The sequence below is a fragment of the Capra hircus genome, chromosome 10 (assembly GCF_001704415.2).
Source record: "Capra hircus breed San Clemente chromosome 10, ASM170441v1, whole genome shotgun sequence".
NCBI classification, from domain to species: Eukaryota; Metazoa; Chordata; class Mammalia; order Artiodactyla; family Bovidae; genus Capra; species Capra hircus.
In genome coordinates, this window is record NC_030817.1 from 36,379,660 (window position 1) to 36,406,019 (window position 26,360).

A 26,360-nucleotide genomic window follows, 5' to 3' on the forward strand; every position below is an offset into this window, starting at 1 on the left:
TACCTACCTTATCACGTGCATCTCTGCTGTTTAGATTCTAGTCATATTTGGGCTATGAAGTGAAAGGTAAAGGAGAAAAGGAAAGATATATCCATCTGAATGCAGAGTTTCAAAGAATAGCAAGGACAGATTAGAAAGCCTTCCTCAGTGTTCAATGCAAAAAAATAGAGGAAAACAATAGACTGGGAAAGACTAGAGATCTCTTCAAGAAAATTAGAGATACCAATGGAATGTTTCATGCAAAGATGGGCACAATAAAGGACAGAAACAGTATGGGCCCAATAGAAGCAGAAGATATTAAGAAGAGGTGGCAAGGATACACAGAAGAACTATACAAAGACCTTCATGACCCAGATAATCATGATGGTGTGATCACTCACCTAGAGCCAGACATCTTGGAGTGTGAAGTCAAGTGGGCCTTAGGAAGCATCACTATGAACAAAGCCAGTGGAGGGGATGGAATTCCAGCTGAGCTATTTATTTATTATGGTTTTAAATTTAAACTTCTTTATTTTAATTGGAGACTAATTACTTTACAATATTGTATTGGTTTTGCCATATATCAACATGAATCCACCACTGGTGTACACGTGTTCCCAATCCTGAACCCCCCTCCCGCCTCCCTCCCCATACCAGCTGAGCTATTTAAAATTCTAAAAGATGATGCTGTTATACTGCTGTACTCATTATGCCAGCAAATTTGGAAAACTCAGCAGTGGCCACAGGACTGGAAAAGGTCAGTTATCATTCCAATCCCAAAGAAAGGGAAAGCCAAAGAATATTCAAACTACCACACAATTACACTCATTTCCCACACTAGCAAAGTAATGCTCAAAATTCTCCAAGTGAGGCAGCAACAGTGCGTGAACCAAGCACTTCTAGATGATCAAGCTGGATTTAGAGAATGCAGAGGAACCAGAGATCAAATTGCCAACATCCACTGGATCATAAAAAATGCAAAGAGTTCCAGAAAAACATCTGCTTCGTTGACTACGTTAAAGCCTTTGACTATGCGGATCACAACAAACTGTGGAAAATTCTGAAAGAGATGGGAATACCAGACCACCTGACCTGCCTCTTGAGAAACCTGTATGCAGGTCAGGAAGAAACAGTTAGAACTGAACATGGAACAACAGACTGGTTCCAAATAGGAAAAAGACTATGTCAAGGCTGTATATTGTCACACTGCTTATTTAACTTCTATGCAGAGTACATCATGAGAAACACTGGGCTGGAGGAAGCACAAGCTGGAATCAAGACTGCCGGGAGAAATCTCAATAACCTCAAATATGCAGATGACACCACCCTTATGGCAGAAAGTGAAGAGAAACTAAAAAGCCTCTTGATGAAAGTGAAAGAGGAGAGTGTAAGAGTTGGCTTAAAGCTCAACATTCAGAAAACGAAGATCATGGCATCTGGTCCCATCACTTCATGGCAAATAGATGAGGAAACATTGGAAACAGTGACAGACTTTATTTTATTGGGCTCCAAAATCATTGCAGATGGTGATTGCAACCATGAAATTAAAAGACGTTTGTTCCTTGAAAGAAGAGCTATGACCAACTTAGACAGCATGTTAAAAAGCAGAGACGTTACTTTGCCAACAAAGGTCCATCTAGTCAAAGCTATGGTTTTTCCAGTAGTTGTGTATGGATGTGAGAGTTGGACCATAAAGAAAGTTGAGCACCGAAGAATGATGCTTTTGAACTGTGATGTTGGAGAAGACTCTCAAGAATCCCTTGGACTGCAGGGAGTTCAAACCAGTCAATCCTAAAGGAAATTAGTTCTGAATATTTATTAGAAGGACTGATGCTGAAGTTGAAGCTCTAATACTTTGGCCACCTGATGGGAAGAACCGACTCACTGGAAAAGACCTTGATGCTGGGAAAGACTGAGGGCAGAAGGAGAAGGGGACAACAGAGCTGGTTGGATGGCATCACAGACTCGATAAACATGAGCTTGAGCAAGCTCTGGGAGTTGGTGCTGGACAGGGAAGTCTGGCATGCTGCAGTCCATGGGGTCACAAAAAGTTGGACATGACTGAGTCACTGAACTGAACCGAACTGAGCACAAACGAAAAATGGGATCTATGGAATTTCATATGGAGTCAGATACCAAGTTACCATACATGATAGTCTAGGATGGACAGTGTATGAGTCTGATAAAAATTTCAGAAACAGAAAAAGATTTAAAAGAGGAGGGAGTCTTATGAATTTGCCATGACTTGCATCTTCCATATTAATCTGAGCTTTATTTTAACTTTATTTAGGATTGCAATGCAATACAATGGAGTGTATTATTAACCTATGAAGTACCCATCAGTATCTATTTCTGTCTCTAGAAGCCTGTATCTTAGCAGGTTATGAAAATCCACTGCACAGATTCAAACACTGGCTCCAAAAAATGTAGCTTGATTCATTCTTTTCAGTAAAGCTTAGAGAATTACACTATTGTGTGAGATCTTAATGATGGTCTTGTTCTTTCTGAAACATATCAGTTAACTCTACAAGTCACATGTAGAGTTGTATATAGTTGAAATAAAGTTGAAGAAGATATAGTTTTGTGCCTTTAAAGAACTGTAGCTTAATTGAGACAAAAACACTTTTGTTGAGTGTCTAGGTGTTATGCACATTAAATGTAGCATCTCTAAACACCCCCTAAAGCTTATATAAAGTTTGGGTTCCTCCTAAAGTAGACACCAAGAATTTGAGGTGGTTTACAATTTTATTTAAACCTTGAGGTAGATTATAAAAAATATGCAAAGGATAAACTTTACGATTAAGGGAATCCAGGAAAGGCAAACAGAGCTAATTTGGGATAAAACAGCACATAGGAATGAATGTATCCCAAATTGTTCTGTGCAGCTGCTTGAGGTGGGCTGCATATTTGATTCTGAGTTTCCTAAAGACCAAAGTAAAAAGAAAAAACATTCATGGTTTCAAGAGCTGTAGCATCATTGAGATAAAAATGAATCAGTTTAGGAAAAGCAGTTTTTCTATGGAGACTTGAAAGTGAATCCTCCCATAGGTCTTCATTAAGAGCACATCGTAGGGTAATGATATCATTAACCTATATTATCCCAGATGGTGTTATACGGTGAAAACTGTGGAGAGCACGTATATGGCTGTTTCTTATACTGTCCCTCAGTCTAAGATAAAAGCTCATTTTAGCACAATCAACATAAGTATTTGTTGTCCCTCAAACAGTTCTCTATAAATATAATTTCTTAACAATATTTTAGATTTGGTTTACTTGAATCAGTATCCTCATGCTGCATTTGGCTGAGATCTTTTATGCCTCCTTCAGTCTATAACAGTTCCATTCCCTTAGTTCTCCTCCTTGCCATCTAGAATAGTTGTTGAAGAATCAGGTCATTTGTCCTATGGAATTTCCCACATTCAGGATTTGGCTGATGGTATCCTTGTGGTTTCACTGTGTTTTAAATAACAATTATTTTATTTCCACGACTAAGTTACTCTCAGTTCTTTTTCAGATTTGTCCAAGTAATTTTTTTTTGGTTTGTTTTAGTCTCTTCCTCCTTATTCATAGCTCCATTTGTTTAAAAATATTAAGCATACTTACCTTTCATTTAGAATCTGATATTGCTGTTTTCTGAATCCGTTATACGTCTGGTTCTATTGTTTATTATTTCTTGTTCATGGGTGCTTGTCTCCTGGTGGATTTTGTGATTTTTGATTGTGAGTTTGTGTGAATTCATATTTGTTGGCATTATCTCTGAGAGGATGCTGCAGGATCTGGGTTGAAGGTTTGTTTCTCTGGGTAGATTTCCAATTTAAGTGACATTCTCTTCTAAGTGTTCTAGTGTGATTTCTCACCCTGAACCTGGTGTGTGGCCTATTCGGCTGTTTTGAAATCTCAGAGGACAATTATTTATTTTTTTTAACCTCAATACAGAGCCAAGTTTTCTTTTGTGCTTGCTATTGCTGGAAAGGCTCTCTTTGCTTCACCATTTTCCTGAAGGAATACCCACTATGAATCCTGCTGCTGCTGCTAAGTCACTTCAGTTGTGTCCGACTCTGTGTGACCCCATAGATGGCAGCCCACCAGGCTCCCCCATCCCTAGGATTCTCCAGGCAAGAACACTGGAGTGGGTTGCCATTTCCTTCTCCAATGCATGAAAGTGAAAAGTGAAAGGGGAGTCGCTCAGTCCTATGAATCCTAGCACTGTGCAAATAGGTTTGCAACCTGGCTTCCTGTCATTCACAATGGCTGCGTTTAAACTCACTCAACTCTCTCATCTCAGTCTTAGCTTCTTAGCAGGTCTGCCATTATTTCAATTTTATTTTTTAAAGTGGGGCTTCCCTGATAGCTCAGTTGGTAAAGAATCCGCTGCAATGAAGGAGACCCTGGTTCGATTCCTGGGTCGGGAAGATCCGCTGGAGAAGAGATAGGCTACCCACTCTGGTATTCTTGGGCTTCCCTTGTGGCTCAGCTGGTAAAGAATCTGCCTGCAATTCAGGAGACCTGGGTTTGATCCCTGGGCTGGGAAGATCCTCTGGAGAAGGGAAAGGCTACCCACTCCAGTATTCTGGCCTGGAGAATTTCATGGACTGTATGGTCCATGGGGTCGCAAAAAATTGAACAGGACTGAGCGACTTTCACTTTCAATGTATGTCTACATGATTATATAACTTCTATATGTTATAATTAACATGATACATGACTATTATTTATCTGTGTAGTGTAATAGATAATATACCTTATAATATTACATATACATGTATGTGTTTGGTATGTGTGTATATGTATATGTTTATTCTTTAAAAAAATTTTTTATAACTGGTGGATTTCAAAATCTTTAGCCTAGCATGTTTTCAAAATAGAAGTCCTTGATTCTCTGCAGTATGCCTGCCTAAATCCAAAGAACCTTTTAGGACTCTTCTGAGTTCCTGAATCATGGACGATATGGCACCCTCATATGCCTACCTAAAACTGTGGCTGTGCTTCTCTGTTATCTTAATTAGAGCTCATTATCTCACTTAACTCCCCGTGGCTTCTTCTCACAACCAGTGACCTCTGACTGTGATGGCCCGGTGGGCTGCTATGCGGAAGCAGACCGGCAGTATCTTCTCCTAGCCCTTTCTTGGACTCTCACAACATGGAAATAAAGCCAGTTGCCCCCTCAGCCTCTGATGGAGGCTTCTCTCCTCACCATTCAGGCGGCCTGGCTGCCCTCTGGAGATGCCTGTGTTGTATTTGTGTGCATTTTCACTATCCACTGCACTTGCTTAAATGTCTGTCTTTGCCGCTCAATTGCGGGTGCCAAAACCTTTTTCAATCTCATCGTATAAGCATCTCTCTCCAGACTTGTTCTGCCTCCTCTATCTTTTTGTTCAGTTGGTTAGCCTTTCACCCACCTGGTCTCCCTAACCCTAACCCTAACCCTAACCCAGAAAGTCTGTCTTCCTCCTCACGCTGAGCTTCTGTGGGGTGCTGATTGACCCCTTGACCCCTGCTCTCCAGTGGGTCCGGGCCCTCTCTGTGCCTCCTCTGGACTGCTGCAGCAATCTTCTGAGCTGGTTTCTTATTTCTTCTCAGGCACTACAAACCTACCCTCCACACAGTCATCATGATTTAAAGTGCAAGTCTGACCAAGGCCCTGCATAAAATCCTTGAGTGGATGGAGCCTGGCCTCCTCTTTGCTCCCGGTTTTACAAGATTGCTCCCAGCCCCATTTCCTCCACACGTTGGACATCGGAGATGGAGTTCAGCAGCACTGACTGCTTAGTGCCCCCATTTTGAACCAGGCTGTCTTTCTCTTTGGTGCCTTACCCATGGGGTCCCCTTTGCCTGAATTACGCCGACTGACCCTCTTTGTGGGACGAGGTCCCACCCACCTGTGAGATTCAGCACCTGTCTTCGTCCCTTCAGCAACTCTTCTCCAAAGTCCCTCCCACCCCTCTGCCAGCCTCCCCACTCTGTGTCTCAGAACAGCCTGTGGGTTGTCCTGCTTGCCCATCCATCCTTGTCTGGCTCATTTCAAGGTCCTCTTTTCTGATCTCTCTCCCACCTGCACAGCAAACTCAATGCTTGTCTGTCTCCGTAAGCCCCTTAGGGGATTTAGGACTGGATCACACTTCTCTTTGTGTTTCCTGTCCTTAACATTTCTCTCACCATTTAGCAGGTGCTCATTAAATTTCTTTGTTCAATGTAGAAATCATTCTTTTTTTTTTAATGTTGATATATAATTTTTTTTAAATTTTTATTTTTACTTTATTTTACTTTACAATACTGTATTGGTTTTGCCATACATTGACATGAATCCGCCATGGGTGTATATGAGTTCCCAATCCTGAACCCCCCTCCCACTTCCCACTAGAAATCATTCTTATCTTTTACTAACAGCATTATGATTTGGATAATTTTCTTAATTTAATTGAGCCTTAAATGTTTCAGATGTGAACGTGGATAATAAGGTACAACTAGCTTATAGCACAGAATACATGATTCTAAGTGTTAGTTCCCTTTTCCCTTGTTTTCTGTTAAAACATCTCTTGAGGGCACAGTGCTGACATATTAATAATAGTAATAATAATGATTCTTAAGCTGGGAGATATATCAATAACATCAGATATGCAGATGACACCACCCTTATGGCAGTAAGCGAGGAACTAAAGAGCCTCTGGATGAAAATGAAAGAGGAAAGTGAAAAAGTTGGCTTAAAATTCAACATTCAGAAAACTAAGATCATGGCATCTGGTCCCATCACTTCATGGCAAACAGATGAGGAAACAATGGAAACAGTGACAGACTTTATTTTTTTGGGCTCCAATATCATTGCAGATAGTGACTGCAGCCATGAAATTAAAAGACGCTTGCTCCTTAGAAAAAAAATTATGACCAACCTAGATAGCATGTTAAAGAGCAGAGACATTACTTTGTCAACAAAGGTCTGTCTAGTCAAAGCTATGGTTTTTCCCATAGTCATGTATGCATGTGAGAGTTGGACTATAAAGAAAGCTGAGCACTGAAGAATTGATGCTTTTGAACTGTGATGTTGGAGAAGACTCTTGAGAGTCCCTTGGACAGCAAGGAGATCCAACTAATCCATCCTAAAGGAAATCAATCCTGAATATTCATTGGAAGGACTGATGCTGAAGCTGAAACTCCAATACTTTGGCCACCTGATGTGAAGAACTGACTCACTGGAAAAGACCCTGATGCTGGGAAAGATTGAAAACGGGAGGAGAAGGGGATGACAGAGGATGAGATGGTTGGATGGCATCATCGACTCAATGGATGTGAGTTTGAGTAGGCTCCAGGAGTTGGCGATGGATAGGGGAGCCTGGAGTGCTGCAGTCCATGGGGTCTCAAAGAGTCAGACACGACTGGGTGACTGAACTGAGCTGAATCCTATTAATATATAATAGTAACAGTGATAGCTACAGCTTATTTGGCTTCCCATCTGCCAGACAGTATTCTAAGTGCTTTACATAGATGAACTCATGTGTTATCACTACAAGCTTACGAGGAAGGAGATAAGACTACCTTACCTTATGGCTGGGAAACTGAGGCAGAGAGGCTGTACAACTTCCCCCAAACCCTCAGGCATTAGTGGTAGAGCTAGGGTTTAGACCTGGGCTGTCTGACTCTAGTGTGTGCTTAACCACCTCCTCACCCTGGCTTACTTTCCCATGAAACTAGTCAAAAATTTTATCCTTCTTTCAAAGAGGGAGAAATTGAGGTTCAAAGAGAGTGGGAGACTTAGCTAGAGTCACACAGCTCAGATGTGGTGGAGTGAGGTGTTCTCCACTGCAGCAAAATCTTCACTTTTTTTTTGGCGGGGGTAGGGGGGTGGGGGTGGGGGTGCTCTGCCACATACGATGTGGTATCTTAATTCCCTGACCAGGGGTAGAACCCTTGCCCCCTGGAAGCACTTAACCACTGAGTCTCAGCCACTGGACAGCCAAGGAAGTCCCAAAATCTTCACTTTTGGATAGAGACTTTGCTTGAAACTTTTCCAGTCTTAAAACAGACCCCTGTCAGGAGTTGGGCTATTGACAATACTTTTGATGATAATATATCATAGTAATGGAAGAGTTTTCTTTTTTGGTTGAATTAGGAAATGAGACCCATCCTTTTGGGTGACTGAAAATGTCTGAAGTGGAGTATCATGAAAGTAGAGTTATTTATTTAAATTTTACATAGTATTTCTAGTCCCAACTGGCTCAAAATCATAGGTCTGGTAGCCTTCCCCATTTTCTTCTAGGACATTCTTGCTTTCTGAAGAGAGGGGACCAGCAATGATCCCCCAGAACTGTGGCAGATGTGTTTTCTAACCCACTGTCTGGATGCATTTTGGGGATGAGTTCCTGATATTTATGTGAAAAGGAGGATGACTGGGTCACTCTGTCTTCTCATTGAGTTATGCCAGAGGTCACCGTCACAAAAAGTTGGAAGAAATGGGGTGTGTAGGAATTTGGGGCTGGTAAGTTATTTATTTACTTAGCCATATTTTAAAAGCTGAAAAGCCATCATGAAATCTGTGGAATGCATTGTCATGAGAGGTCAGCAAGTCAAGTTCTATGGCTGTATTTTTTAAAGAGACAGATTATTTCATGACCAATGATGATATTTGCATTTATGATTAAACACAGTCTTGGGCAGGACTTGGATGGGGGAGATGGGGTGTGGAAGAAGTGGTTACCACCCTTCTCACCTCAGTCCCAATCTCTGAATCCCAAACTACAGCCCCACACCCATATACACTTCAGAGTAGCAACATTGCTTGGAGACAAAACCATTGCAGAAGAGTTGTGAAGAGAAAAATCAGAGGACATTTAAAAATGTCCTCTAAAATTTTTGGCACCAAGGACCAGTTTTGTGAAAGATAATTTTTCTCTGTGGACCAGGGTGGGAGGGATGGCTTCTGGGTGATTTAAGTACATCACATTTATTCTGTACTTTATTTCTATTATGATCACGTAAGCTCCACCTCAGATCATCAGGCATTAGATTCTGGAGGTTGGGGACGCCTGATTTAGGGGATGATTCCACTAGTCTCCGACGTAGAATCCAACGTTGTCCTCAACAAGGGACCCGGAACATGCCAGTCATACAGAAAGAAGAGCTATAGTTGTAAAGATGGGATCCTTGTAGTGACAGGGGCTAGGATGGTAGAGACAGTGTGGAACAATGCCTTCATCAAAAACAACCATGAGTAGCTTGGCATAGTTTCTTTCTTTTTGTAGATATAATGTATTCTTGGGGTATCTGCTCTGTAATATGCACCCACTCTGGATGTTCATTCTGTTTAATCCTTTCAGCCAGCCAATGAAGAAGGGACTGGCATTACTTGTTTTACAACATGGAAACAAAGGTTCCGAGAGTTTAAATAAGTTGCTCAAGGTCAGATAGCTGGTTTACCTCCACACCTGTGGTCTGAATTATTAAACTATCTAACTCCCAAGAAAAATGCACAAAGAGACAGTAGTACAATAAGCCAGTATACAATCCTATCACCTAGGAGTAACTCCTGTTAGCCCTTGGCATTGAACAGATATGGAAAAGGATGGCCTGCTTGCTTGTGACTTGCTTTGCCCTCTGGTTTTGTTGATGTTCCACAGAGCACTTTTCATAGTTAGGTGTGTAACAATATATACCTTCTCCAATGGGCAATAAATGCTAGGAGTGAAGGGATAGTTTCTATTTGTTCATCTCTGCATCCTCAGGGGCTAGCTCATAGTAGACTTATGGTTTCAAATGAATAAGTGATCAGAGCTAGGTTGTGGCAAGTCCAGCATTTTCCCTGCCTTCTTCTAAGTTTTGTGACAGGAATCAGTTCTCCTTTGATCACTGAGAGTAGAGAAGTGTCATAATCTTGTTGCCCCAGGGAGCTTGACCTCTTGATGACATTTTCAAGGCTGCAGTGAAATGTCGCTGGAACATCAAGTGTGTCATGCCCTTTTCTCCCCCTTTTTATCTCCTCCCATTGTCATCACAGTGCACACACACACAAAAAAACCTAGAGAGGTGGATGCCCCAAAAAGAAGGGTCAGGAAGCTCTCTTGGAGATGTAGCAGCCGTGGGCCAGCTCTGGAGGGCCTCCTGGCTGCAGGAGTGGACAATGAATGTGGACCTGTGATGGAATCAGCCGTGTGCAGGACTCCTCCTGTTGAAAGGCTCCCATGGTGTGATATTTCTTACTGCAATGTGCCTTGGGTCCCATATTGGAATTTTCAAGAGAATCCAAGAAAAACAGAAGGGGAAATAAAGTGTTCCTAGTGGGGATTCTCTCTTGAAGAGAAGAATAGATGTGATTCTCTGGTTTCTAGACAAAATTTTTTGGTATGAGGGTATTTTATGGAAGAGCATCTGTCTCCCAGAGCAAAAAGAATGGAAAAGTGTCCTCTAATAAATCTACTGAGCCCCAGTTAACGTGCAGCCAGACTTCATGAGAATCCTGCGCTGAGGATTTCAGTGCACTTAATTACATAAATACCAAGACATGTAGTCTCCCCCCCAAGACTGAAAGGTCTCTGGAACAATTAGGAGATTGTGGCCCCCTTGCCCCCTTGTCATGCACATTCATGTCACAGACCTCAGAGGAGGACTTGGGGTGCTTTGATGCCCAATGTGCTCAATTTGGTTTCAGAGATTTCCAATCCCTTGCACCTAAGCACATGTCCTCAACAAACAAATAGCACCGGGGCAGAATTCTCGAGCACTGGAGACTTAATTACCTCCACTCAGTGGTCTTCCCGCTGTTGAGAGCATCCCGGCTACTTGGCAGCATTAACATTCCTGGAATTGTATTTGGCCAGCCTTTGTGAAGGAGTTGAATACTGCCTCATTAGCTCAGGCTCGTGGGGCTTTTGTGTCTCTGACAACAGTTTAATTATGGACATTGTTTACTGGCCAGTATTACATTGACAGACTAGAGGGCTAATCTGAAGATTAACACAATAGCTTGTTTTCATTTTATTCCTTCAGCCAGTGCTTGCAAGAGTTACACAAATCTGTTTTTGTAGCCCTTGTTTTCCATAATAAGATTGGGGGACATAGTCTGAAGCATTTAAGGGTTTCAACATCTTTCTTCTTGAGTTCAATTTAGCCTGGAAGGATCCAAAGAAAGAAATGATAGCTTTTGGAAATACTAAGGTTAGACAACTAAAACATCTGAGGGACAGGCTAGTTAAGACAACTGAATTTAGGAAACTTTGTCTTGAGACTTCTTAAGTTCCCATAAAAACCTCTTCTCAGAGATCAGTGGTTATTTGAGAGTCTTAGGGGTAAATGTGACAGAAATTTGAAGAACAGAATTAAAAATTCCCCTGTATGAATGTCTGCATGCATTTCATTTGTAATAGAAGGTTTGGCATGCTTCTGCTTAGCACTTTGAGAAGTGTGAGCACAAAGCATTGTAAAAATATTATTCGTTGAGGAGGGAAAAAAATGGGTCATTCTCAGACTCTGGAACTTGAGGACTGATTCTGAGATATGTGTATGAAAGTGTTTCTGTGATTAGGAGTTCTGACAAATTAAGGAAATAACCTTGAACATTGAAAGACTTAACTCTCCTTAATCTCTCAAATAATGAAGCAGAGTAACAGTTGGAAAATTCAACTTTACAAAATCATATTTGTCTTCAAAACAGAACGTGAGGTTGGAGTATGGAAGATGGTAGTGAGTGTAGCCGGATCTTGGAGCCAGATCTGGGATTGCCCTATCACATTAGCTGGATGGCAGGCTTCCGGAGGTGGAGGAAAAAGCCAAGAAGAAGCCAATGGATTTCACCTCATAGGTGCTGGAAGAGCCTGGGCCTCGAGTCCCCCGGGAATAGGCTTGAGTTTCAAAAAAGCCTTGGAGACAGGGATTCCCAGCTCCACTTACTGAAACAGAAAGAGGTGTGAGAATCCCTCCATTCCTCACTACCATTAGTGACCAGGCAGGTTCCACCTTGTGCTGGAGACCCCGAATATTTGCTCGACTGGGCAAAAAGTGAGAAAGCTGGCACCCTGGGAATCACACCAGCTGGTTGATGAGGGTTGTTTGCTGTGGTGTGCTTTGTTTCCATGTTTTTCAACAGACTTAGTAACCACCAAATCTGCAGGTGCCTTGAGCTTGAACTTTCTAACCTCCAGAACTGCAAAAATGAATATATGTGTTTATAAGTTCCCCAGTTTATGGTATTTGGTTATAGCAGCCCAAACAGACTAAGCTAAGGCCCATGGAAGCCTTTCTGCCTCCTGTTAATAGAGATATTAGAACTGTTCCACTTTCTCAAGTTTCTGGAGTATTTTGAGAGGAGGAAGAGAATATTAGGGTGATTCCTTGGTGGCTCAGACAGTAAAGAATCTGCCTGCAATGTGAGAGACCTGGGTTTGATCCCTGGGTCAGGAAGATCCCCTGGAGAAGGGAATGGCTACCCACTCCAGTATTCTTGCCTGGGAAATCCCATGGACAGAGGAGCCTGGTGGGCTACAGTCCATAGGGTTGCAAAGAGTCAGACACGACTGAGTGACTAACACTTCATTTCACTATAAAGGAAACACCTGTGCAGACATTTTGAGCAATGTTATTATATGTCACCTCTATTCAGCCACTTAAAAGAGCAAAGATGATCATTTTAACTTCATCTTCTTTTAACTCGCCATCCAGAGTTGATAGGCCATAGGCAGGGACCTAGAGTAAGGAGGGGAAAAGAAAAGGGTGTGAGTGGTCCCCACCTTTGAATCCATGAGCATTGGCCCCGAAGAACAGCCGCCCAGGCCTTGCCCCACCATCTCCTGAAGCTGTGTTTGTTCCACTTAGAATAATGAGTCTCAGAATCCCTTATTTGATTCAGCCAATCCACATGGTGTGATTCATCTTCTAAGAAGAATAAATCAACATTTTCAAGCCTGCTTGGATTTACTGTAAGCAGCCTCTCTCCACTAAACATGGCCTGCAATGTGATCTGGCCCAGGGCTGGGATGGTGGCTCTGTTTTGGAGACCCATTTGCCTTTAAAATAACATGGCTGGGAGGAAATGCACCTCGTGGTTGGCCGTGGGCATGTTTTCTTAGGAACTTGCAAGAACTTCTCTCTGAGTCACCTTAGCTGCTCCTCTGAGTCACTTCTGAGACTCAGCATGAGAAGGAGAAGGACAGAGAAGTGGGTGGTGGAAAGGCCTGGGCAGACTGCAGCTGCCATGACCTGCCTCATGCTGCCCTGTCTGCCTCGACCTGGGGATGTGGGTGTAGGTCTCCTCCTCTGGCCTCCAGGAAACCCCGGAAGACACTCACTTTTTACCAGGAGACCGTAGACAGACTTCCCACCAGTGCAATCTTGTTAGATGTGTGAAGGGCATGTGGCCCTGTGGCTTTTCCAAGGCCACCAGGCCTGAGCCTTGGTCTTTGAAGCTGGTCTCAGGTGGAAGGGCCTTTACCTGAGCACCCGTGTCCCCTGTCATCAGCACAAGGGGGCTGCCTGCATCCTTGGCTTGTCTGTGAGGTATACATGGATTTGGGACTCCTGGAATCCAAGTGGAACCCGTGCCCCATCCCTCTTCACTCTTGGTTGGTGAACCGCAAGCCCCCACATGCCTTAACCTTCACTTGACAACTGCTCTGGCATGTTTTAAAGGTATCACCTAGCTGGTGAGATTTCTTAATAGAAATGTGCGTTTATAGCTTTGTGGTCCTCTGGGATAAGAATGGGTGCATTCTGAGTTTCGTTTCACTACTGACTAGTTTGGTGAACTTGGGCAAATTAACTGATCCTTTCTAAAGTTCAGTTTCCCCAACTGCTTAATGGAGATCGTAATTTGGTAACTATGACTTGCTTCACTTGTTGATAGTACTACCCTCCTTTCATAGGGCTATTGTGAGGATTAAATGAAACAAGTTTCTGTAAAGTATTAAAACTTGTCGTGGTACCTAAAGCCCATTGAGTGTTCAGTAAATACTACTATTGTTATGTCTTCTATGGAAATGGGAGCTAAGAATATGTACTTTTAAGCAGCCTGGGGTGTGAGTTATTGAAAATCCTCATAGCTGCTGTGGGTGACTGAGCCTTTAAAACAGGACCTGGCTTCAAGTCCTCCTGGCAGGTCTGTTACACTGACCTCATGCTGGTCTGAGCGGGAAGTTTAGTTGCTGGCAAAGGGAAGAGCTTGTCTCCTAGAGGCACATGGGTATCCCTGAAGGGAGATTCCAAATTCACCAGCCAGCCTTCAGCCAGCTTGCTAGACCCAGGCTGCAGCAGTATTTTGACTTCTTAAACTATTTGGATCACTGCTACCTTCTGAATCCTTGGACAAATTAAAAGCAGTGAATACAAGGAACTTTTTGGCCTATGTTCCCAAGCTGAGCCAAATTCAGAGTTGAAGGTTAGACACGAAATAGCAAACAGAAGGAAGGCAGACAGGCAGTCACACCTGGCTGCTGGGAATGAACAAAACAGATGCCCGGAAAGTCAGGAAGAATTCGTACATGAATATAGAATTGTATGGATTTACCATTTTGACTCCAGCAGCTCCTAGAAGACCTTCAAAGTGAGGGAGTGCCCCCTTAGGAGTGCTGGAGCAGCTGGGCACCTGCGTGGGAAGCCACGCTTGGCCATTCCCGGGAGGACTCTGATTTATGGAGAGAAGGGTTCTAAGTTCAGCAGCATTTCTGTGGCTGGGATCAAAAGGGCTTTCTCACTGACCACAGATCACATCCCAGGAATCCTCCCTAGACAGAACATTCCTAAGAATGAATGTGGCCTTGGCCACAGCCCATGGTGTGAAGTGAGTCTTGGAGGGTATATTTCTGGGAAGATGGTGTTTTCAATTCCCTAAAACAAAAGTTTTATGTACCCCCAAACAAGAGCCCTGAAGATATGGGAAAACTTATAATCTTAATTTTTGACCTAAAGGCAACCAGATCGGTGGAAAGTGAGTGAAACTGAATTTTTATCATGACAAATTATGTCACTATTTGGGGATGAGTTTATTCATCTGTGAAATGGGAATGTTGGATTAGAATCAGAGGGACTGTTCTTAGGCAGTTTGTTCCAGTTCTCACCACTCCCTATTGCCTCATATGTGACTTGCTGTTCTCATTTATAGTACCTCCCCGACCTCATTAGGAATTTGAATTTACAATCTTGGGACTAGAAAGTCTTTAAACCCCACCTCAGCTCCCTAGCTATAAAATTCTTGAAAATCAAAGTTGTACATAGATTTTAGAATATTGGATTCTATAGACAGGATGCCCATGTGTCTTCTGGATGAAGGTGTTTGGAGCAGTAGGAGTAGGAGGAGACAATGGACACAGTTGGAGCTGGACATGGGGTGCCTGTTGATGGACAGAATTGCCTGTCTGGCAATTTCAAAGCAGAGAGGAACATTGGTGCTAAGTGGGAAAACGTGTATGCAGGGTTGACACACCCAGGATATTTCACTGTTTGCTTTTACAGAATATTTTCAGGAGTTGGCTTGCTTATTTGTTCCAGGGCAACCTGTCCCTGAAAGGGTCAGCAAAGTTGTGCTTTCCCCTCTGACAGGGTGTGTAAGCCTGGCAGAGAGAAGAAAGGGGTGAGGAATGCTGCTCGTCTTTCTGCCAGCCGGCACCATTTATGTGATTCTCAGTGGCCTATGTCTATAATGAGAAATACGAAACAGTGCTCCATATAATTGGAGATCCAAATTCCCCTTTGGAAGTTGGAAGATTGTAACCAAAATGAGCTAGGGTATGGCAGAGAGGCCGCACAGCTCCCCCTTTGTTTTTATCCCATTCTTGACAAAGTCATAGCCAAGAAGTTTGTTGGATGAAGAAATAATTGTATTAAAGCGTCTGTCTACAATGCGGGAGACCTGGGTTCAATCCCTGGGTTGGGAAGATCCCTTGGAGAAGGAAATGGCAATCCACTCCAGTACTCTTGCCTGGAAAATCCCATGGACAGAGGAGCCTGGTAGGCTATAGTCCATGGGGTCGCAGAGTCGGACACGACTGAGCGACTTCACTTCACTTCACTTCAGAGATAGCACCAGCCATACTGAGAGAACTGCCAACACAGAGGCTAATATTTATGTCCATTTCGTGGGTTCTGTATCTGGCACAATAGCTTGAAACTGCATTTAGATTAAGGGTCCTATGCAGAAGAGCAAAGCTGATGCTTTGTTTAATTAGAGATTTCTTTCCTGTCCTTCTTGTTACGCTGAGCATTTGATAGTTATGTGGTGCTGATAATTTGGTTTTCTCTCCAAGGATGGGGCCAAGAGGAGAGATCTGGGGGCGAGGATTGGGTGGGTGGGGAAGAGTATTGTAGTGTAATGAGAATATGATATGATATATGGCTCCTACCTCACAATATTGCATCCAAAACCCAAGAAAAATAATATTCAAAATACCAACCCACCAACTGAGGGATAGGGATTCTGTCATAGTCTAGGAACACTGGAAAAAAGAATAAGTGTGTCTCTACACTTAACCTTTAATTATTTGTATTTGTACATTTGTCTTACAGCCTTCTTTCTGCAAAGAGAACTCATTGAATCAAGGAAGGTGGGCTCTCCATTTGGAAAGTGGGCTCTGATAAATACCAAAACAAAGCTACAAGGTCCCTTAGAGACTCTAGCAAGCCAGTGTATTAGAAAAGACTGTTTCACAGTAGGCAGCCCACAATACAGCTAAGTGTCTATACTATTCCTGGTGCTTAGAGAAATTACATAAGGAGGGAAATTTTCCTTTTCTAGTGAAAAGTTCAAAAAAATTAAATGGTTATATGAACTTACACGGATTTAGATAAATTACTCACTTGTCTACTTCTGTGTATAGCTTATTAATGTAGTTTTACATATGTATTCAAAATAACATATCATATAAAAGGTTTTCGGAGAAGGCGATGGCACCCCACTCCAGTACTCTTGCCTGGAAAATCCCAGGGACGGGGGAGCCTGGTAGGCTGCAGTCCATGGGGTCGCAAAGAGTCGGACACGACTGAGCGACTTCACTTTCACTTTTCACTTTCATGCACTGGAGAAGGAAATGGCAACCCTCTCCAGTGCTGTTGCCTGGAGAATCCTAGGGATGGGGGAGCCTGTTGGGCTACCATCTATGGGGTTGCACAGAGTCGGACACGACTGAAGCGACTTAGCAGCAGCAGTAGCAGCAGCAGCAGGGAGGTGTTTTGTTTTTCATTCGTTTTTACTGGTATATCTGTGATCACCACAAGGTAACCTTTACTCTGTGACTTTTAAAAGTATCTTTTTTCAAAGTTCCTTTTCAATGACATATATTTGCAATTAATCTGGGCTAAATTTCTTTGTCTTTTTAATTTTTATTTATATTTATTAAAAAAAATTTTGCCCAGGCCTTGTGGCATGTGGGATCTTAGTTCACTGACCTGGGATTGAACCCATGTCCCTTGCACTGGAAGTGCCAGAGTCTTAACTGCTGGCCACCAGGCAAGTCCCTCTTTGTCTTCTTTTATAAAAAACAGGTTTATCGGTTGACCTCCATAAATATCCCAGATTAGTTCTGATTGTATTCCATTAATCTGTTTAATTTTTTGATTAAATACAGTGATTTAGAGCATGCTCTATAATGTAAATATCCCCTCCTCCTACACACGCATGGCCTCCCCCATTAGCAACATCCCTACCAGTGTGGTGCATTTGTTACAATTGATGAGTCTCTATCAACATGTCATAATCACCCAGACTCTGTAGTTTTACGATATGGCTCATTCTTGGTGTTGCACATTCTATGAGTTTGACAAATGTATAATAACGTCTATCATTATGGTATCATAAAATATTTTTTCGCTGCTCTAAAAATCCTCTATGCTCTACCAGTTCATTTCTCCCTATCAATTCCTGGCAACCACTGATTGTTTTATTGTCTTCTTAATTTTGCCTTTTTCTAGAATGTCACATAGTTGGAATCGTATAGTACATAGACTTTTCAGATCTGTATGCTCCTCTGGGGCATTTGAGATGCCAAGGGTAATATGTCCATGAGGTCTATGGAGCCACCCAAGAGACACCTGGACTCTGTCCTGATAAGGCCCCATTACTTATGAGAAGGCAGGGGCAAAGGTGATAAGTGAGGGAGAGCCCCCAGTGTTCTGTGGGGTGATGTTGCTCAAATTATCTATTACTTCTTGAACCACTCCCCACTCCCCACTCCCCAATCCTAGTCTCAAGAAAATTGGTACCAAATTCCTGGAGAAAGGGAATTTTGGAAACATTATCGAAGTGCATAGCAGCACTTTTTTTGTGTGTGACTTGAAGAACAATTTTAAACCTTGTGGGAGGTGAGCCCTTTCCCTAGCATGGCACAGCCACCAGCCACTGCAGAAGAAGGACTTGAGCTCCACCACCTTGGGTTGACTTCATCAGGCAGGGAGTAGTAGGCGCACACCTTCAGCCTGGAAGGATTAATATCCCCAGGCAGCCCTGTGGAGAGCACAGGGTGACAAAAAGGAGGCTGGATTCCAGGAGACAGCCAAGTCTAAAGTAGTAGACAAGGAGTCCTGCTGAGACATCAAGAAGATCCTTATACCAGTGCTATATATGTTTCTTCAGATAACCCTGAAACAGGCGTATCTATGGCAGAAGTCTCCAAATCTATGGCCAAGAAACCTTGCTAAACTTTGAAAGAAGTGCCAGTTACTGAACAGCACCCTGTGGAGAGTCAGAATCAGTAGAGATGTCCTGAATCGATTTTTAACAAGCTCCTCAAGTGATTTTAACAGGCATCTGGATTGAGGGACCGCTAATGTGGGGAAGCACAGGTTTTATTTTGAAAGTATTTCTTTTTAGAAAAAAAATTATTTTCGGCTGTGCTGGGCCTTCGCTGCTGTGTTTGGCCTTTCTCTAGCTGCGGGGAGCAGGGGCCACTCACTGCTGTGCATGGACTTCTCATTTTCTCGCTGTGGTGGCTTCGCTTGTTGCAGAGCGCAGGCTCTGGGGCGCAGGGGCTTCAGTAGTTGCAGCACCTGGGCTCCAGAGCTTGGGCTCAGTAGTTGTGGTGCATGAGCCTCATTGCTCCTTGGCATGTGAATCTTCCTGGACTAGGTATCAAATCCATGTCCCCTGCCTTGGCAAGTGGATTCTTAACCACTGGACCACCAGGGAAGCCCCTGAAAATATTTCTTGAATTTAATACTCTGTTGTGAGACAAACTTCAAGAAATGAGAATACACTCTCCTAAACTCATAACACTGCTTATTGAATGCAGAAGTCATCTTAAAAACAATTATACAATTTCACTGGCTAGTGAGTGGTTTGGGCTTCCCAGGTAGCACTGGTGGTAAAGAACCTGTCTGCCAATGCAGGAGACACAGGAGACAGAGTTTCAATCCCTGGGTTGGGAAGATCCCCTGGAGGAGGGCACAGCAACCCACTCTGGTATTCTTGCCTGGAGAATCCCAGGGCAGGGGAGCCTGGTAGGCTACAGTCCATAGGGTCACAAAGAGTCAGACATGACTGAAGCGACTTCACACGCATGCACAGTGAGTGGCCGAAAGTCTCTTTTCTTTTTTCACTCATTTGTCTGCAGACCTGATCTCCCTTGTTTTCTTCCACTCCCATCCCTTTCCTCATTTGTCCTTGTTTGAGGACTTTTCCCCACATGAGACCACCCAAGCCGGGATCCTGCACTGATGTGTGCAGAATCTCTGCATGTTTGAATCCTTTCTGCCATATCCTCAGAAATAAAACAATTTCCAATTCATGATTTTTATTTTTTACTTGTGCTTGGATTATCTATCCTTTGATACTTAACATATAATCTTACTCCTCACTTCTGAGTCATTGAGCTAGAAATTCGCCAGGGGGCATTTTTCTATTTTGAATGATAACATTCATGACACCAGAGAGCTGAGCTCTATCCTCAGAGGTCAATTTCATGCCCGTCTTTACCAGGCAAATCCATCTCAAAGTAGATTCTCGATAAGCAGGAACACACCTAGTTTCTTTTTAGATGTTGTCACTTGCTATAGGCAGGTTGTATTTGTTCTGTGTCATTTTGCAGAAGTTTGGGGTAAGGTGCTCGTGCCTCAGTTTCTCCATAAACAGAGGCAATAGTGTACACAATGTAAACTTTTTGCGAAGATTTTTGTTAATGCAAGTGTGGCCGGTTCAAGTGTAACTAACCCCGAATGTGTTCATCATTTTAAAATGAAAATCTGCAAAGAACAATTTGATAGGAACTGCATTTTCAATGAGCGGCTTGAGGTCACAGTTCATAAAATAGTCCTGTACCACTTGGGTCATTTTCTGCAGACTTTGTAAACTGAAGGGATGGAATGCTCTCTGCTGTGTAAATTCTGCATCTGCTATTTCTTACAACTGCTTTCCCTAGGGCATAAGTGACCGAAGCAACAGAGTTAGTAGAGAAAACAGGTGTGCCTGTTCAAAGGAGGAAAGTAAGTGTATTTATGAAAATGATCTCCGCAGCACCCCAGCCCCCCTCCAGGAGAGATTCACAATCCAGGTGTCCCCGTGGGCAGAGCTGGCTCCTTGCATGGATTTTCCAACTTGTAGCTTGGTAAGTTCAGGATGGAAGATTGACCCCTGCTTGCTTGTTCTCTGTGGTCCTGCAGAGTTCCCTTAGTTTTAGCTCATTGAGATTTTTCTGGAGTAAAATAACGGCTTGCCTGGGTACATGCTTTCAAAACTTGAATCCTAGAACTTCTCATTGGTAAGTAAGGCAGATTGGGAAAATTGTGTTTTCATTTCATTTAGAAGCTATTTAAGATCCTAGGGCTATAGAGGATGGGGTGTGTGTGTGTGTGTGTGTGTGTGTGTGTGTGTGTGTGTGTATGCATGAGTGTGTGCGTGCATGCTCAGTTGTGTCCGACTCTGTGACCCCATGGATAGTAGCCTGCCAGGCTCCTCTGTCCATAGGATTTCCCAGGCAAGAATACTGGAGTGGGTTGCCATTTCCTTCTCCAGGGGATCTCCCCCACCCAGGGATCGAAACTGTATCTCTTCGGTTTCCTGCATTGGCAGGCAATTCTTTACCACTGAGCCACCTGGGAAGCCCATAGAGGATGGCAAATCAGAGCAAAAGTATAAAAGATCTAACTGTTTAATAATCAAGGAGCATAACACACCCTCACAGGGATGCCCAGGAGATGGCGGAAGGTCACATGACCTTGGTAAGTACAACAGGGCCTGGGTTCTGTTTAGTTTTAACATTTGCAGGATGGAAACTGAATTTTGTTAGCATCTAGGAACTGTTCGGAGAAGGCAATGGCACCCCACGCTAGTACTCTTGCCTGGAAAATCCCATGGATGGAGGAACCTGGTGGGCTACAGTCCATGGGGTCACTAAGAGTCGGACACAACTGAGTGACTTCACTTTCACTGTTCACTTTCATGCACTGGAGAAGGAAATGGCAACCCACTCCAGTGTTCTTGCCTGGAGAATCCCAGGGACAGAGGAGCCTGGTGGGCTGCCGTCTATGGGGTCGCACAGAGTCAGACACGACTGAAGTGACATAGCAGCAGTAGCAGCAGTAGGAACTCTTAGAGACTATCTCATTCTCACAAAACTTGGAAGAGATTGCACAAACCAAAGTAATGATGGTTTGACTTACACTGAGAAATTGCCTGTCAAATTGACTGGATACTCTTATTGGCTGAAATATTTATATTAATCTATAAGAAATATAGCTACCAATTGTACCGGGCATTTATACCAGCTTGCCTAGCACTTTTCTCTGTAGGATGGCTATATAGGAAATTAAAATATAGTCAGAAGATTGTATGTTGAACATGGAGAGTGACCTTGTCAATATTCATATAGAGTGCATCAAGTCATATAACCTGATGTGTACCACCTATAGGTATCAGATATGCCAGGCAAACTGGATGTGTGGCCCAGAGGATCAGAATCTTTTCTTCCCGGAGTGGTGCTAGAAGATTCCTGCCACATTTGAATTAACTCATTTTTTTCTGTATTCTGATGACAAACACCTTTCCTCACCCAGTGTTTCTCAAACGTGTCTGTGATTCACTGGTCCTACCAGATTCTTTGAGAAAAAAAGGACTCTGACAAATTCAACACTGCCTATCATATCCTCATTTATGGGTTCATTATGCTCATTAACACATTAAAAGTTCTGAGCAAACCTGTTTAACTTTGTTCACCCCCACGTTTTCCAAACTTACTTGACCCAGAACTCATTCTTTGAAAAATATCTGCTAGCACCCTAAGGAACCAGGTGTTCCAGGGAGTGGATGTGCTCAGTTGTTCACTCATGTTCAACTCTGTGTGAACTTATGGACTTGTAGCCTGCCAGGCTTTGTTCATGGGCTTCTCCAGGCAAATACCAGAGTGGGCAGCCATTTCCTTCTCCAGGGGATCTTCCCAACCCAGAAATCAAACCCCCATCTCCTGCATGTCCTGCACTGGCGGGCAGATTCTTTGCCACTGAACTATTTGGGAAGCCTGTTCCACGCATACTCTTAGGGAAATGCACATATAGCCACGAGTGCCGCCGGTTGGTCGATAGTCGAGCTCTTTCTCTCTTGCATTTTGCCGGGATAACACTCAGAGTTTTGTGGCCGCCTTACTGTTGTCCCTAGATTCTGCCTGTAATAAGAGAAGACAAAAGAGACAAAAGGAAGCAGGGTAAACCTAAAGAAAGGTAAAGTGGCCCTAGGGTGACATTAAGTTCAGGAGGCTAGAATGGCTAGCTTCTAAATTTCCCTCTAGTCCTAAATATTTAGGGGCTGTAAAGATTCTGGGGAAAGAACATTCCCTTTATTGGAATTCTATACTTTGTTTTCTCTATCAAATGGAAAAAAAAAAAAAAAAAAACAACTTTGCTTTGTAGGACAGAGAAGATTTTCTGAGAACTTACATGAGTCATTCTTATTTGTAATGGCTTTTAAGCCTTAGCAGGTGGAGTAGTGTTAAAAGGCCAGGCTCAGCATGAGAAAACCTGGGTGCAAATCCCAATGCTATTCAGGTGTTACTTGGAAAGTGACTTTAGATTCATCTTTGTCAGTTTAAATGGAGATAACAACGTTGGTTCATAACGTCATTGTAAGGATTAAATAATGGTTGGATAATGCCCAACAGTGCTAAGCACTGTGCTAAGTCTTGTACATGCTTGTTTCTTTTCAATCATCCTAAATAATTCTGTGTGGTAAGTACAGCAGAAGCAGAAACTAAGATGTAAGGTAGTAAAAACCCTGCTCAAGGACACACAGCTGGTAATGGTTGAGTGGCATTTTAACCCACAAGTCCATTTTCTTTGCTATAGTGCTACATGGAGAAGCCTAGAGTCTAACACACAAGCGTTTAATCCACGTTTTAAAATATAATTGGTTTTCTTTTTATTTAACATAATTAGTCCACAGCCAAATGGCTGGACTGATTCATGTTAAGTATGAGATTATAGAAAAAGGCAGAGAAAATGATCCTCTAGGGAAGAAAAACCTTGTCAGGTAAACCTGATATATTGGTAATGTAAAATTTTTATTAGATTATATTTAGGAAGGTTTGATTGGTACTTGGAAGTCCCTGCATACAGAGATCTTTGTTTTTGTCTATGTATTATTATACTGGACTGAATGCTCCATGGCAGGCTGTCATATTTTACAGTGACCTTTGTGGTCACCTAAGCTTTTGGTGATTTCCCACAACATGACACCTAACTTTCCAAGACAGAAGCCAGAAAACAGATCTGTCAGATTCCTTTGTGACCAGGGGGCAGACCTGTGATCTGGACTTTGTGATGTGCTCCACGCAAGGTGGATTTGGAAGTGAGTCACAGAAGGAGACAGCTGCATGGAAGGGAGCCAGTCTTCTGCTGAGGCTGACGATGGAGATATCGGGGAGGTGATGGTGGCAGAGTTCTGGTCTTCAGTCCCAAGGATGGCAGTTACTGACAGGGGCAGAGATGCTTCTCTTTCTGAAGTCCCTATTCTGTGCCTTGTTGTTGGCTGTGTAGCTTCAGGATTTGGATCTCTGACCTTTCTGAGCTGCTGCTGCTGCTAAGTTGCTTCAGTTGTGTCCGACTCTGTGCGACCCCACAGGCGGTAGCCCACCAGGCTCCCCCGTCCCTGGGATTCTCCAGGCAAGAGTACTGGAGTGGGTTGCCAGTGCCTTCTCCGTTTCTGAGCTACCCCAAACCTAATCCATTTCTTTTTCCATTTAAACTTTCCAAAGTGGATTCTGCTGTTTGATACCACAAATCATCACTGATACCCTGTTTAACTGTAATACCTGACACTCTACCAGGCATACAGTAGACACTCAATGAATGCTTGATTAATGCATAAATGGAGGTAATTATGATACTGGTGATGTATGTATAAATCTTGCTCTAGTATATGTATTTCTTTTTTACCTTTCAACTTGATCCCTTGAAAACTGCCTAGGGACTTGGTATGCGACATTTTTGTTTCTGGCAGTAACCTTGTAGGAGCATTATAAATATTAAGTCACTACTTTACTTGATTCTGAGGGGTTGTTACTGAAGGTTTGTAGATATACGTTTATACCACGTTTCCCTCCATTATAATTACGTGAACAAGTTTTCCTCATTTCTACTTTTAAGAAGGAAACTTGGGATGTATGAGGTCTGGAGTTAACTGGAGTTAAAGCTGACAGTTTTCTAGTGAATACTCTACCTGCAAATCGCTTCATCCTTTGAGAGATGTTTAACTATGAACCTCCAAGAGTTCCAGAATAGTTTTTTAATCTGTTATTTATGTTTCATATTTTCAAATATATGTTACTACTTATAAGGGCTTATTCAGAAATTGGTCCAACTTAGTATTGTTTTGTGGTAGTTCAGGGATAGCAGATCCTTGCTTGCCACCTATAATTTAGACCCTAGGAACCCCCAAATAATGAAGTTTTGCAGCAGCAGCATGCCCAAATAACATATAAGATTTATCCTAGAAGCTATATAATGTGGGACATTTATATGTTGAAACAAACTTTCCTTTAGTTTCCTTAACACTTTTATACTTCTTTCTGAGCATCCATTGGTTTCTTGGGGACATCCGTGAAGAAGAGAACCTGACTAGAAAATACCTGACACCTGAGAATACCTGCTGACGCTCTACTAGACATACAGTAGATGCTCAATAAATGCTTGATGAATGCATCAGTGGAGGGTAATTATGAAACTGGTGATGTGTGTATGAATCTTATATGTTATTTGGGCATAAAACTTTGTTATTTGAGGCTACTAAAATTTAGATTTGGAATTCAACTTGGCAAGAGGTAGAAGGAGGCCACTGAGTAACTGGGAAGGAGACTGGAAGATCACATCCCTACCTCCCTTCTCTCTCAGGCTTAAAGAAAGCCAGACTTCCCTGGCAGAACTCACCCACTCCCATTCTGGCTTCTTTACTAAGCATGACACCTATGACCTTCTCCAAGAGGAGTATCTATTTCCTGGAATTTTAAGATTTATACCTTCTTATATATATATTTTTTTGGTTCAAATAGATGTTAACTATGGCAAATTTCACCAAAAAGAAGTTGTTTTGTGAAGGTTATATTTTGCCTAAAATAAAAAAAAGAACGAATGGCCTCATACTTACACATTAGGATAATCTTAAGGGTCTGGCTTATCTGCAGAGAGGACATTTACAAGATAAAGTTGACACTCCATTTTAATCCCACCCCCAGCAGAGTCACATTTTTGCGGCACTTTTCTTTGTCAAGAATCAGGGTAGAATACGCAAGAAATAGGTTTTTGTTTTTGAAACAACAACTGCTAAGCAACCACTATCAACCACCTTCTGTTACCAGGTTTTGGGCAGATAGTGGCTGAGTGGGTACTTCCAGAAGCTGTCCCCAGATTTTGGTGCTTTGATCACACAATAACCTTTGAACATTTGTTTATATACGGACTATGCTGTTTTTCCTCTCATGCTTAAATTTGGCAGTATAACCACAATTCTGTAATTCTGCAAGGGAAGTGTCATGGGAAATAGTGTATCACTGTGCTTATAAAGTGCAATGGAAATAAATACTAATGCATAATATTTCTTTCTTGGCATATCTGAATTAGACTCTTGCTAATTAGTCACTTCTTTGGATTTCACCTCGGGAAGATGCCTCTACTGGCCAGAGAATGCCATGGAAATCATACTGAGGTTAAAACTAGGTGGATGATATGTAGGGCTGGCATGAACAAAAGGTGTTAACTTCATCCACCAGGGCTGTAGAAGCATAAAGACAATTGCCTCACACCCACACAATATTAATCTTTGTTTTACATAAGTGTGTTCTCTTAGCAAGGATGAGTATTTGCCCTGTGGGAAAGAAAAAAGTGGAACTATCTTTTCTAAATTTTAAGACATTACACATTGACACTTATACTGTTTATTGTAGGACAAACTTGATTTAAGGAATCAAAGCATTTATACCCCATGGTGTTTAATATGATGT